The 14,222-nt window shown below is 37.8% G+C and overlaps 1 long non-coding RNA gene and 1 pseudogene across 1 annotated transcript in view; both read right to left on the bottom strand.

The window, feature by feature from the left end:
- Positions 1–1,260, bottom strand: part of LOC102268560 (regulator of nonsense transcripts 3B pseudogene) — a 43,947-nt pseudogene extending 42,687 nt beyond the window's left edge.
- Positions 1–14,222, bottom strand: part of LOC138984907 (uncharacterized) — an 83,000-nt gene that overhangs the window by 58,550 nt on the left and 10,228 nt on the right. The window contains exon 2 of the long non-coding RNA XR_011462150.1: positions 1,849–1,926. This is a non-coding gene — a long non-coding RNA (uncharacterized lncRNA). The remainder of the gene's footprint in view (positions 1–1,848; positions 1,927–14,222) is intronic.

Raw genomic sequence — 14,222 nt, 5'->3', positions numbered from 1 at the left:
AGGAGAGAAATGTGTGCTCATTACAAAGAAAAATCAGAGCAAAATTTTAAGTTGGGAGTGGTTTGAGTACGATTATATGCTGAAGGAGATAGCTGGGGGGGAGAGAGAAATAGAGAAGTTGTTATTTCAGATGAGAAAAGAGATAGTCAATGAGTCATGAAGGCAGGCATTGACAGCCCCAGGTTTCAGGGGCAGCGATGAATTTTGGATGAAGGAAGAACTTCTCATTGTAAGATGTTAGAACAGGAGGAAAAGATGCAAGAGGATGAAGATAATGGGATTGGAAAGCAAGATATTCTCTGTGAGATGGGAGAATAGTAATTTTTTGAGTCTAACAAAAATCCCAGTCCTATAGCAGTCAGAGAGAGAAATTAGTTTTGGAAATGCTGTTGTGGGAAATTCTGAATGCACGCATGATAAGTCTCTTCAATAGTGTTTGACTCTCTGCGACCCTATGGACTGTAGCCGCCAGGCTCCTCTGTTCATGGGGATTCTCTAGGCCAGAATACTGGAGTGGGTTGCCATGTCCTCCTCTAAAGGATCTTCCTGATCCAGTGATAGAACCCGCATTTCTTATGTCTCCTGCATGGGCAGATGTGTTCTTTACCACTAGCATCACGTGAGAAGCCCAATGGTAGCAAGAACTAACAGTGGAGCTAATAGGTAGGATGTGTGAAGAAGTGTGTAATAGGAAAGAGAAAACCATACACCAGGAACCAAAAGTCTGCATTGAATGAATCCCATTAAGTCTATGTGATGGTTTTATGTATGCTGATGAATGGTTTTCCTGAAGTAGCTGAGAACCCAAGAACCAAGAGGCCAATGCCATTTCCACTACAGCAAATTTGATCACACAAGGGTTTCCGCCCTTTATGAATCTTTAGTTCATTTGTGATTTTCCAGCCTTAAAGTAAGTTGAAAGAGTTTAGAAGAATCGTGTTTTTTTTTTTAGACACGTAGTGAGATATAGCAAGTGAATTCAATGGCATTTTTTAGGAGACAGCCATACATGTGCAAATACTCATACACACCTTGCATTGGGTGTGTGTGCCTGCTGGTGGCTAGTCAACGAGGAATGTTGTCACAAGTATATGAATTGTTTTCAAGAGTGACTGCTTTGAAATGGGAAGCATTTTTACTTGTCCTTGTTCTATGTCTTTTTCTTTCTTTTAAACAACGGAGAAATTGTTTATGCAGTTACGCTGTATTTTGTAACACATCATTAAAATGATCCAAACCAGGCTGTTCACAAGAGCCCATTTTTTTAGGTGATAATGAATTTCTGATACACAGAAGCCACACAGATTAAGTTATTCTGCTGATTCAGCCAGGTTTGGAGAGGGCTGGCGTCTTTTATATATGTAGCTTTCTCCTAAGACAAAATTAATAAATTTAAAAGCACCTAAACAGGGAGGCCTGGTGTGCTGCGATTCATGGGGTCGCAAAGAGTCGGACACGACTGAGCGACTGAACTGAACTGAACTGAAAGTGTAAAAATAAATATCCTAAACTCTATATTAATGGGGATATCTCATTATGTATTTCTCTCTGCATCAGGGAACCTAAAATGATAGTGGTAACAGGCTAAATTATGGTGATAATTTTAAAAGCACTGTATACCAAGCTTAATTTTTTTCCAACATGTCACTAACTTTAATAGTATAGATCATATTTTTAAAAATGATTTTGGGGGAAAACTGGCTATTTAAAGAGTCACCTCTAAGTTCCTTTTAAATGCAAGCATTGTATGTAATAATAAAGAACACACACCCAGACATTTGCCATTAGCACTTTAACTCAAACATTTCCTGTCTCCAGTGTTTAAAAAAAATTGCAAATATATTGTACCTTGTGTACATTCTTTTTTCTCTTCCTGCCAACAGATGCAGTCTCCCTTCTGTTCCTCGACACCGGAGATGTCATCAGCTGTTATAAGAAAAGACAGGTTCCTAAATTCAGACCTTAAAGGAGAAAATCTTTTTATTTCACCTTTAGTAAGGATTTCATTTGTAAATGTTGCTGTCAATTGAAACATACCAAAGAAGACATTGACTGAACATCGCAGCAGAGCAAGGTGGCAGACGGAAATGAGGCAGTGGCAGAGACTGGCAATGCTGGGATTTGCTGGCTGTGTAGACATGGATTCTTTCACCATCATAAATCTCTCTCACAATTCCATCATGGGGTAAAGGTCACCTACCCTTATGTATTCAACTCAGCCCTCTTTCCATTTACAAAGATGGGACTCAATCACAAAATAAATGAGGATGTCTTGGAATACGACTAAATTAAATTTCACAAAAGACAGTAGATGTAAAATCATGAAACCTCGTGAGGGAGAGAGAGGTTAAAGGCAGCTATCCAAGATCAACTTCAGCTTAGCCAAAATTTTGTTCTTAACAGTCCCTGCACATCTATTTCCATTGTTACAAGAAGAACTTGAGGCAGAGAAAGAAGCCCACCAGGCAAGAAGGGAGGGGCAGAGGAGGATCCTCTAAAATATGTAAATGGTGGGTCAGAAATTGACCTGATTACTGAAAGAAGAGCTTTATTATCTTCAAATGTAGAGAACACTTCTCTGATTCCTTTTTTCTTTAACCACACGCAAAGTCACAATTCGTTTCTTTCAGCTGTTTTTACAGAATTTTTGAGAATCTTCTACAGTCTTTCCAATATATGGAGCTGATCAATATTTGAGGCATATCTGTACTTAAACAGTTAATTTTTTAGACTCATGGTAAGATTTAATATTTATCTGATTAAAATTGATCTTTTTTTATTGAAGTCAGTTGCTATGTGTTATTTCCAGTTTCACAGCATAAACACAGTATAAGTTCACTAAGAGAGGCAGGGAAAGGCAGAGGATGAAATTAAATATTTCAGATTTGACATTTGTATTGGGCTTTGAAGGGTAAGAGGATATAGAGAAATGAATGTCATATAGAAGGTTACGTTTATTTCTTATTGTGCTATACTTTGCATCACCTACTTCTCCAACACCCACCAAAACACATCTTACACAATACCTGTGGGACAAGAAAAAGAAAAATAAAATATTCACACCACCTCAAAGAATCTAATAGTTATCATGATGATTTTACTTTGTGTTGTAAGCTGTAGGGAATTTGAGAACTTGAAAACAAAGGAAAGTAAATTAACTTGTGAACAAAAGCCCCATTTATAAATAAGGGAATAACAGGAGGATAATGGTTAAAAAATAGAGGTTCTCAACAAAGGTGATAGTACCCATTTCATCTAACTTCTATCCAATTAATTGCAAAAGATGAGGGTTCAGGAGAGGGTATTATTGTCAAGATAAAGATAAATGGAAGGTTGTAATGACCTTTGATGTCAAGAGCAAGAGATGGTAAACATCCTGCATATTTTCAGGCAGACTCAACAAAGAAGAATTATCCTGCTCCAAACACTAATAATGATTCCATTGGGAAGCAATGGTAGATGTTAGATGATTTCTTCAAAACTCAGTCGATGTGTGCCAGAGACAGGGCCCAAACTCTGCCTTGATCGCTTTACAAGTTCACTTCTTAAACCTTTAAAAACCTTTATGGTTTTGTAGTGAGGGTTTTTATAAACACTGTCTATAGATTTCTTTTCAATTTCAGTTTTTTTATTTTCCATGTTGCTCATCTGGCAATTAACGTGTGATAACTAGTTGTGTCTTGTTCTATATAAAGGAAATTACGTGATGTTAGAAACCAAGGGTGCTAGAAGTTACTGGGTGTTTGGCAGTGGAACTTCTCAGTTCAGTTCAGTTCAGTTCAGTCGCTCAGTCGTGTCTGACTCTTTGCAACCCCATGAATCGCAGCACACCAGGCCTCCCTGTCCATCACCATCTCCCAGAGTTCACTCAAACTCACATCTATCAAGTCGGTGATGCCATCCAGCCATCTGGATCATCCATCCTCTGTCGTCCCCTTCTCCTCCTGCTCCCAATCCCTCCCAGCATCAGAGTCTTTTCCAATCAGTCAACTCTTCGCATGAGGTGGCCAAAGTACTGGAGTTTCAGCTTTAGCATCATTCCTTCCAAAGAAATGCCAGGGCTGATCTCCTTCAGAATGGACTGGTTGGATCTCCTTGCAGTCCAAGGGACTTTCAAGAGTCTTCTCCAACACCGTAGTTCAAAAGCATCAGTTCTTCGGCGCTCAGCCTTCTTCACAGTCCAACTCTCACATCCATACATGACCACAGGAAAAACCATAGCCTTAACTAGACAAACCTTTGTTGGCAAAGTAATGTCTCTGCTTTTGAATATGCCATCTAGGTTGGTCATAACTTTCCTTCCAAGGAGTAAGCGTCTTTTAATTTCATGGCTGCAATCACCATCTGCAGTGATTTTGGAGCCCCCAAAAATAAAGTCTGACACTGTTTCCACTTTCCTATAAAGTGATGGGACCGGAAGCCATGGTCTTCATTTTCTGAATGTTGAGCTTTAAGCCAACTTTTTCACTTTCCTCTTTTACTTTCATTATAAGGCTTTATAAATAAATGCTATGTCACTTAGTAAAGTATAGGAACTTTTGAGGCAAGTCTATGTCTACTGCTTTGTTATAACTTTATTGCCAAACACCATAATCTATAAGATGTAAGAATTTAATTGTTTAATCTTGAAGAAATAGGGAAATGTTTATTTGTAGGCCTTATTTGTAAACTCTATATATTATCACCCTCTCTAATAAGATTAGTGAGTCTAGTGACAGGATCTGGAGAAAATAGTCCTAGAATCAATCTTTACAAGCAACGTAAATGCTGAAAAGTTCTGCAATACATGGATTCTGCACATTTGTTGGAAAAAGATATCAAATAAGCATATAGATAAGAGAAGCTGCTTCCTTTACAGATATATAATTTGGCTAATGATTATGCATATAAGCATACTCCATGCTGCTGCTGCTGCTGCTAAGTCATTTCAGTCATGTCCGGCTCTGTGTGACCCCATAGACAGCAGCCCACCAAGCTCCCCCATCCCTGGGATTCTCCAGGTAAGAACACTGGAGTAGTTTGCCATTTCCTTCTCCAATGCATGGAAGTGAATAGTGAAAGTGAAGTCACTCAGTCGGATCCGACTCTTAGCGACCCCATGGACTGAAGCCCACCAGGCTCCTCCGTCCATGGGATTTTCCAGGCAAGAGTACTGAAGTGGGGTGCCATTGCCTTCTCCAGCATACTCCATACATCAGTATTTATGGCTTGTTTGAGTATCTGCCAAAGATTTGAAGTGTAACTATATTTTACATGCTATTTTTCCGTGAGAGTTGGACTATAAAGAAAGCTGAGCACCAAAGAATTGATGCTTTTGCACTGTGGTGTTGGATAAGACTCTTGAGCATCTCTTGGACTGCAAGGAGATCCAACCAGTCCATTCTAAAGGAAATCAGACCTGAGTGTTCATTGGAAGGACTGATGTTGAAGCTGAAACTCCAATATTTTGGCCACCTGATGCGAAGAGTTGACTCATTTGAAAAGACCCTGATGCTGGGGAAGATTGAGGGCAGGAGGAAAAGGGGATGACAGAGGATGAGATGGTTGGATGGCATCAACGACTTGATGGACGTGAGTCTGAGTGAACTCCGGGAGTTGGTGATGGACAGGGAGGCCTGGCGTGCTGCAGTTCATGGGGTCGCAAAGAGTCAGACACGACTGAGCAACTGAACTGAACTTTCCCTATTGATTAATCTGTTAGGTGACATTATGTAAATCCTCATTTTTCTCATGAATCAGTGTCTTCATCTCCCCTAATACATTGTAGGAAATAGGAATATGGTAAGTTCTACTGGAGGATAATCAAAAACATAGTAATTTTTAGCAAAAGAGGACTTGAGTACTTTTATTATCAATAATATACCTTTGGGTATTTTTAAGAAGTTGGGGTTTATTTAATTCAGGCTGATTACTTTGTGTCTTCGTCCTCACCTTATAAGTTAACATGCTGTGAGAACTGAAGTAACCAAGGAGAGTTGCTCTAGATCAATTTGTGGGCGGTTTTCCTACTACATGGTCAATGCTCCTTTGATTCCATTTGACCTCAAGATTTCCACAGGGACACCTTTGAGCCAAAGTCATAAATTTGGAAAGTATGTCATTTTATTTCTGTGTAGGTCTCTCATTAGTCACCTATACCAATGTCCCATTGGTCAAATTTCATTTACTAGGTGAACTGAATAGTCAGCTGTACTAGCAGATGTATGCTATCCTGAGGGGATCCAGACATCATTCCATCTTTGTTGAATTGCATGTTAAAATATGTTTTGAGCTTTCCTCTTTGGGGTAAATGATTTTTGTTAGTTTATTTTTGGATTGGTATGGTTTTGGAAAAAAACACAGGATTACCTGAGACTATTTTTAAAGAACTAACACTATCAAATGAATTTTAAGAAAGGGAAACGATGATGAGGGAAAAGACAATAAATGGAATGATGTCTTGATCTCCTGGGTTCGCTCTGCCTTAACTGCGGGGGAAAAAGCCAGTGAAGGGAAGAATGGTAAGAAAGTACAGTAAGTTCCCTACATACAAACACGTTTCATCCAAGAGTGCACTCATAAGTCTAACTTATTTATAAGTCCAATGAAGTTTACGTAGGTAAACAACTAACACAATTGGCTATAATAGACTGTACTGTAATCGGCTTATATTTTTCATGCAAATAATACATAAAAACAAGCACAAAAAAATAAAGAAAAAATGTTTAATCTTACAGTACAGGACCTTGAAAAATACAGTACAACAGCTGGCATACAAGGGCTGGCATGGAGTGAGCAGGCAAGACAAGCTACTGACTGGAGGAGGGAGAGGAGGTGGGAGATGGTAGAGCTGAAGGATTGTGAGCAATGGGAAACAGTGGGGATGCTGCAATCGCACTCATGCTGGATGTTGATGACACAGTTCCGGTTCCTGGCTGGATTCAATTCTATCTGCTTCCTTGATGGCTCAGACAGTAAAGAGTCTGCCTGCAGTGCGGGAGACCAGGGTTCAATCCCTGAGTCAGAAAAATCCCCTGGAGAAGGAAATGGCAGCCCACTCCAGTACTCTTGCCTGGAAAATCCTATGCATGGAGGAACCTGGGAGCCTACAGTCCATGGAGTTGAAAAGAATCAGACATGACTGAGAGTCTTCACTTTCTTTACTTTCCACCCTCTGGAAAAAATGATCCAGTGATGAGTGTGTAGTAGTTCTTTTTTTTCTTTCAGCATTGATGACACATATCACTAGACTGCATTTTGAACAGCTGCTGCAACTTTCGTGTACCATTCTCTGTTCGAGTCCTATGCCTCTAAGACCAGCAGTGCCCACTCAAATAAAGAAAATCTTCTTCCATTTCCTGTGTCATGAATCTCTTTGGTTATTCAGTTATTTATTTGTCCTCTTGTTTCTGTTACTTTTCTGGGCATGTTTGCACTTTGAAAGTTCACAACTTGCAGATTTGTATGTAAGGGATTTACTATAAAGGAAAGTGAACATCACCTGTGATGTCTGGGGCAATTGAAGCTCATTTTGACAGAGGAAAGTAATATCAGTTAAACTGGCCAAAGTATTATAGGCTCCCATGACATTTTGATTAAAGTTATCTACTTCACATATATGGAATCCCATCAGGGATATTCAGCTGTAACCACCAGAAGAAAGTTTCTCATTTTTACACTCAAAGCTGGTCTATGTAGCTAAGATGGCATTTTAATTTCAGGCAACTTCTGATCCTTTGTGGAGTGTGTAAGTGCTAAAGACCATACATCATGTTTTATGCATGGTTGGTGGTGAGGAGTAATCACTCAATATGTGAATAATCCCATTTCAAACAGAGAACAATGGCTGGGACTCAGGAGGGTGGAGCAATGAATCTTACATCAGGACTGTCAAGAAAGCATGGCACCACGGCCCGAGCAGTAGACAAACTATTTTGGAGGTAAGAAGGAAAGGCTGTGGATGAGAGTGTAGGTTAGCTCAGGGACTGGAGGAATAGATTCATTCCTAAAAATGAAAGGTAATAAGGAAAGAAATGGTAAATGCAAACTTTTCTTACTTTAAAATTTAGCCTCCAGGTGGCCTGGGGTGAAGATTCTTTGAGATAATTATAAACTGTGGGCATTCAGAATCTCTGCACAGTATTTATTATATTCCTGTTTTTTAAAAAACAAAACTCTATGCACTGAATATTTGAAATAGACCTTAAAATACACTAAATTCATTTTAATGTACATGAAATGTTGTACAGAGCCATCTTTAAAGTGTACGTTCGTTGTCTCGTTGGCTCTCTTTTTTAATCCATATTTATGTACTTTAAAGGGTTTGAATTAAAATAGTATATGTATTTCTACTAGTATAGCTGACTGTTTTATAAATATTTAATTAGTCCTACATCTAGAATAAGTCCCCTATATAGTTCCCCTACAAAGTTCAAGTTGCGAATTTTCAAAGATGTGAAAGTGTTCTCCATCCATGTCAGGTGTGAGAAAAATTGCAGCTTGCACTCCATCTCCTATTGCAAATGATCCTTCAGCTTTGTCGTCTCCCATCCCCTCTCGCTCCCCTCATCGGTAAACCTTCTTGCCTGTTGACTGGATGCCAGCCCCTATATGCCAGATGTTGTACTGCACTACTGAACTTTCCAAAGCACTGTACTGTGAGATTAAAAATGTTTGTTTTATGTGTTTGTTTTCTACATATCATTTGTGAGAAAAGTATTATAAACCTATTGCATTACAGTACTGTATATCGGACTGTGTTAGTTGAGTACCTGGGCTTCAACTTGGGTACAATTTCGTTGGACTTGTGGACAAATTTGACTACAAATGCACTCTGGGAACTGAACTCATTCCTGTGTAGGGGACTTGGTGTATTCACTTTCATAAAGCATAATTTAAGAAGATGAAAGGTACTTACTACTGAATATATAACAGGGTTGAGAAACCAGTCACTTTAACCCAAGTTCCTAGCCAACATCAGAACTCTTCAATTATGGACACATGGATGATGTAACAGTTTTTCCAATGATGAAATTCACACACAGGAATTACAAATCACTTTGAGCGAGGCTCCATGATGGCTACTTCAGAGAACTTCCCAATAAAAAAGTACTTTAGTCCTTGATCTTAAGTTAATTAGAAAGTCCAGAGATTTTAAAACTATCCAACTAACTCAAGTGGATGATTTGGGACAAAACCAGAAATTGGAAATTTATCCATTTCCTTCTCTATTTAAAAATAAATGTTCAGTGATTAATATTTTAAGCATGTGGCTAACTTTTCACTGAGTAATTTGGTTAAATTTTCCCTTTGCAATTTCCCTCTCCAAATCTCCTTTTCAATGGCCAATTCCTTAATCAACATCCTGATACCTTTAAGCCTCCGTTACTTCAAAACATAATTCCTACCTGAGTCTATTTCTTCTTTTCCATCAGGCTATCTTAAAAACTACTTCCAATTGAATGTTTCATTTGTTAAAAATACATTGGAAGTATTGTTACATGTTGAAAAAAATAGCAGAATATAGAAAAGAAAAATAAAGAAGATAGAGTCACCCAAAATTTCACAGCAGAGAAACCCAGTTAATATTTGGTTTATTTCTGCTTAAACCTCTCTAAGAAGAAATCAACACTCAGAGAGACTTTTTACAAAATTGAGGTTAATTTGAATGTATTGCAATCTGATTTGTCTTAACTTGGCAATATATCAAGTGCATTTGTCATGTGTGAATGATCATTTAAGACATGTTTCAATGGTTTTGAATTATCCCAGTATATGGATGTACTTTAGTTACTTAAATATCTTACTGTTTAGACATAAAGATCATTTGCACAATTTCACTATTACAGTGAACACAGTAATAATCATATATGTGCATAAATTTCTAATCTTTTTAAATATGTTCTCTCAAGTAGAAATACTGGTTGTAAGTTTATGAACATGTTAGATTTTTAATCTAATGACTGCTTTGCCTCTCAAAATTTCCTTCATGATTCTTATAGATAACGTTTCTCATAATTGCTATTATATAAAGATGGAATATCATCTTGCTTTGTAAACTGCATTGCTCCTGAGGGAGGAGACCATGACGACAACTTTGGTAATATCTCTACCTAATTACACTTACAATACACTTATCTCACATAAAGACTGTTAATAAAATGTTCTCTCCATAGTGATGGCAAAGCTTCACTATTTTTCAGACAACCCCTCCTTTTATTAATAATAAGGAATTTATCCCCAAACTTGCTAAAGCCAATATGCTATAAAAAGAAATATTTCAACATAATTGTCCCAGAGACAGTTTACCTGACACAACAGGTTCTGGTTGAAGAATATTGCATGGAACAAATTTAAATTGTGCCCCGTGCTCAGATAAGTCTCAAGATCAATGGTTTGCCTGAAGTTCTTTTGCCTGAAAGCCTAATCAAGGGAAGGTGTATACCTACTTGGCCCTTGCACATTGGGGTAACTTTCTCCACTTTTGAAGAATTCTCATTTTGGAACTGGAGTCACTTCAAGGTGCATCTCTGCACTATAACTCTATCTGTAAGTCAGAGTGCAAGATAGCCATGGCACTGAAAGGGTTAAAAATATGGTGAAGAAATAATGTAGAAAAGAAACATCAGCACCTCACTTCCCTTCTGTACCATCCACCACCATCCAGGAGGGCTCTTCCTCTAAAGCAAGTAAAAGAAATCTTCACAGTATTATATTTTATGTACAAAGTGTGTTTATTTACCTCCAAATTATTGTTGATTACTTAGATTAACTTGTACTTAGAGAACTTAAATTCAGTTGCTGACAGAATACTTTTCTGTCAGCAAAAATTTCCCAATAAAATGAAGACAGCTAGGTTTCCATTGGGGGCTTTTGGAAATAACAGTGAGGCATTCAGGGAAAAAGTAATATATTTAGGTAGGCTTATACATGAAATCAGGTGGAAGAAAAGTAGATTTCAAAAAATCTCCTTTCTGATCATAATTTTTGTGAATTATTCTTTTTTTAAAAAATATGAAACTTGTAAAATAATCAAATTTCCTAGAAGTAACTGATGTTTTAATCTAGGCACAAATACCTTAGTTAAAAAACTTATTATTGCCAGACTTTACCTGAATTATATACGCAACCAGGATACACTTGTGGTCCTGGAGGACGTTTGCCCACTTCGGAAAATGTGATGTCCATCAGGTTCCTTTAGTTACAAATGTGACCCAGGTCAAATACTCTGGTTGCAACCAAATGATTTTCTTTTCTGAAATGTTTCATACTAAAATTTTCCGAATAACTATTCCAAGTTTTAGCAAAGATTTACTGACCCTCTTAGAAATTTTATAGTATAGAAAAAATATGCTTTATGCCCAAATTAATCCCCCATGAAAGTGTATAAATTAATAGATTCAGTATCTATCTTGATTTTCTCATATTTGTTTTTGTCCTTGATGTTAGGAGGAATATTACTGTTATCTCTAAATGCACAGATATAGTCTGAGGTTAGACACTGTTTTGACAAATGCAAGCAAAGTAAAAGCATTGTCTTTCCTGATTAAAAAAATCAAAACTTCTTTTTTATGTAAACTATTGATAATTATAGTGATAACATTTCTGAGTTCATGTACGTGATGTTGAAAAGCAATATTTGGGATTTTCTGTTTGATGCAATAATAAAACATTTCATTCTTAGTAGTGTCTTTCAAAATAAAACTACAAGCAAAGTTATTTGGTCAATTTTATTTATCCCCAGTGCATATTTTAAATAACTCACTCAATTTTGAGCAATTAAAAAAAAATCATCTCTTTTAAAATGTGAATTTACTCCTTTTAGTTTTAGAAACCACAAATGTTTAGCAGATCTTTATAGCCTATCTCCAAACAAAACAGGAATTTTCACATCATCTTTTATTTTTGAAAATTATTTATTGATTACTAATAATGACTAAGTAACGCATTTTAAAAAGCTTTATTTAAAAAATTAATGTATTTATTTTAATTGGAGGCTAATTACCTTACAATATTATAGTGGCATTTGCCATGCATTGACATGAATCAGCCATGGATGTACATGTGCTCCCCATCCAGAACTTACCTCTCACTCCCTTCCCATTCCATCCCTCAGGGTTATCCCAGTGCACCAGCACTAAGCACCATCTCATGCACCAAAGCTAGACTGGTGATCTATTTCACATACGGTAGTATTCATGTTTCAGTGCTATTCTCTCAAATCATCCCACCCTCGCCTTCTCCCACGGAGTCGAACATTTTGTTCTTTATCTCTGTGTCTCTTTTGCTGTCTTGCATAAGAGTTCCAAAGAATAGCAAAGAGAGATAAGAAAGCCTTCTTCAGTGATCAAGGCAAAGAAATAGAGGAAAACAATAAAATAAGAAAGACTAGAGATCTCTTCAAGAAAATTAGAGATACCAAGGGAACATTTCATGCAAAGATGGGCTCAATAAAGGACAGAAATTGTATGGACCTAACAGAAGCAGAAGATATTAAGAAGAGGTGGCAAGAATACATTAAAGAACTATACAAAACAGATCTTCATGACCCAGATAATCATGATGGTGTGACCACTCACCTAGAGCCAGACTTCCTGGAATGTGAAATCAAGTGGGCCTTAGAAAGCATCACTACGAACAAAGCTAGAGAAGGTGATGGAATTCCAGTTGAGCTATTTCAAATCCTAAAAGATGATGCTGTGAAAGTGCTGCACTGAATATGTCAGCACATTTGGAAAACTCAGCAGTGGCCACAAGACTGGAAAAGGTCAGTTTTCATTCCAATCCCAAAGAAAGGCAATGCCAAAGAATGCTCAAACTTCTGCACAATTGCACTCATCTCACACGCTAGTAAAGTAATGTTCAAAATTCTCCAAGCCAGGCTTCAGCATTACATGAACCATGAACTTCCAGATGTTCAAGCTGGTTTTAGGAAAGGCAGAGGACCAGAGATCAAATTGCCAACATCTTCTGGATCATTGAAAAAGCAAGAGAGTTCCAGAAAAACATCTATTTCTGCTTTATTGACTATGCCAAAGCCTTTGACTTTGTGGACCACAATAAAATGTGGAAAATTCTGAAAGAGATGAGAATACCAGACCACCTGACCTGCCTCTTGAGAAACGTGTATGCAGGTCAGGAAGCCACAATTTGAACTAAACATGGAACAACAGACTGGTTCCAAATAGGAAAAGGAACATGTCAAGGCTGTATGTTGTCACCCTGCTTATTTAACTTATATGCAGAGTACATCATGAGAAACGCTGGACTGGAAGAAGCACAAGCTGGAATCAAGGTTGCTGGGAGAAATATCAACAACCTCAGATATGCAGATGACACCACCCTTATGGCAGAAAGTGAAGAGTAACTAAAAAGCCTTTTGTTGAAAGTGAAAGAGGAGAGTGAAAAAGCTGACTTAAAGCTCAACATTCAGAAAATTAAGATCATGGCATCCGGTCCCATCATTTTATGGCAAATAGATGGGGAAACAGTGGAAACAGTGGCTGACTTTATTTTGGGGGGCTCCAAAATCACTGGATTGTGACTGCAGCCATGAAATTAAAAGACGCTTACTCCTTGGAAGGAAAGTTATGACCAACCTAGACAGCATATTAAAAAGCAGAGACATTACTTTGTCAACAGAGGTCCATCTCGTCAAGTCTATTGTTTTTCCAGTAGTCATATATGGATGTGAGAGTTGGACTATAAAGAAAGCTGAGCACTGAAGAATTGATGCTTTTGAACTGTGGTGTTGGAGCAAACTCTTGAGAGTGCCTTGGACTGCAAGGAGATCCAACCAGTCCATCCTAAAGGAAATCTGTCCTGGGTGTTCATTGGAAGGACTGATGTTGAAGCTGAAACTCCATTACTTTGGCCACCTCATGTGAAGAGCTGACTCATTTGAAAAGACCCTGTTGGGAAAGATTGAAGGCAGGAGGAGAATGGGACAACAGAGGATGAGATGGTTAGATGGTATCATCAATTCAATGGACATGAATTTGGGTATGCTCCAGTAGTTGGTGATAGACAGGGAGGCCTGGCATGCAGTGGTTCATGGGGTCACAAAGAGTAGGATATGACAGAGCAATTGAACTGAACTGAACTGATATAAGGTCATCATTACCATCTTTATAAATTCCATATGTATGCTCTAATATACTGTATTGGTGTTTTTATTTCTGACTTACTTCACTCTGTATAATAGGCTCCAGTTTCATCCACTTTATTAGAACTGATTCAAATGC

Source organism: Bos mutus, chromosome 23, assembly GCF_027580195.1.
Source record: "Bos mutus isolate GX-2022 chromosome 23, NWIPB_WYAK_1.1, whole genome shotgun sequence".
NCBI classification, from domain to species: domain Eukaryota; kingdom Metazoa; phylum Chordata; class Mammalia; order Artiodactyla; family Bovidae; genus Bos; species Bos mutus.
The sequence above is the reverse complement of the archived record's forward strand: the minus strand, read 5'-3'. Positions and strand labels throughout refer to the sequence as shown.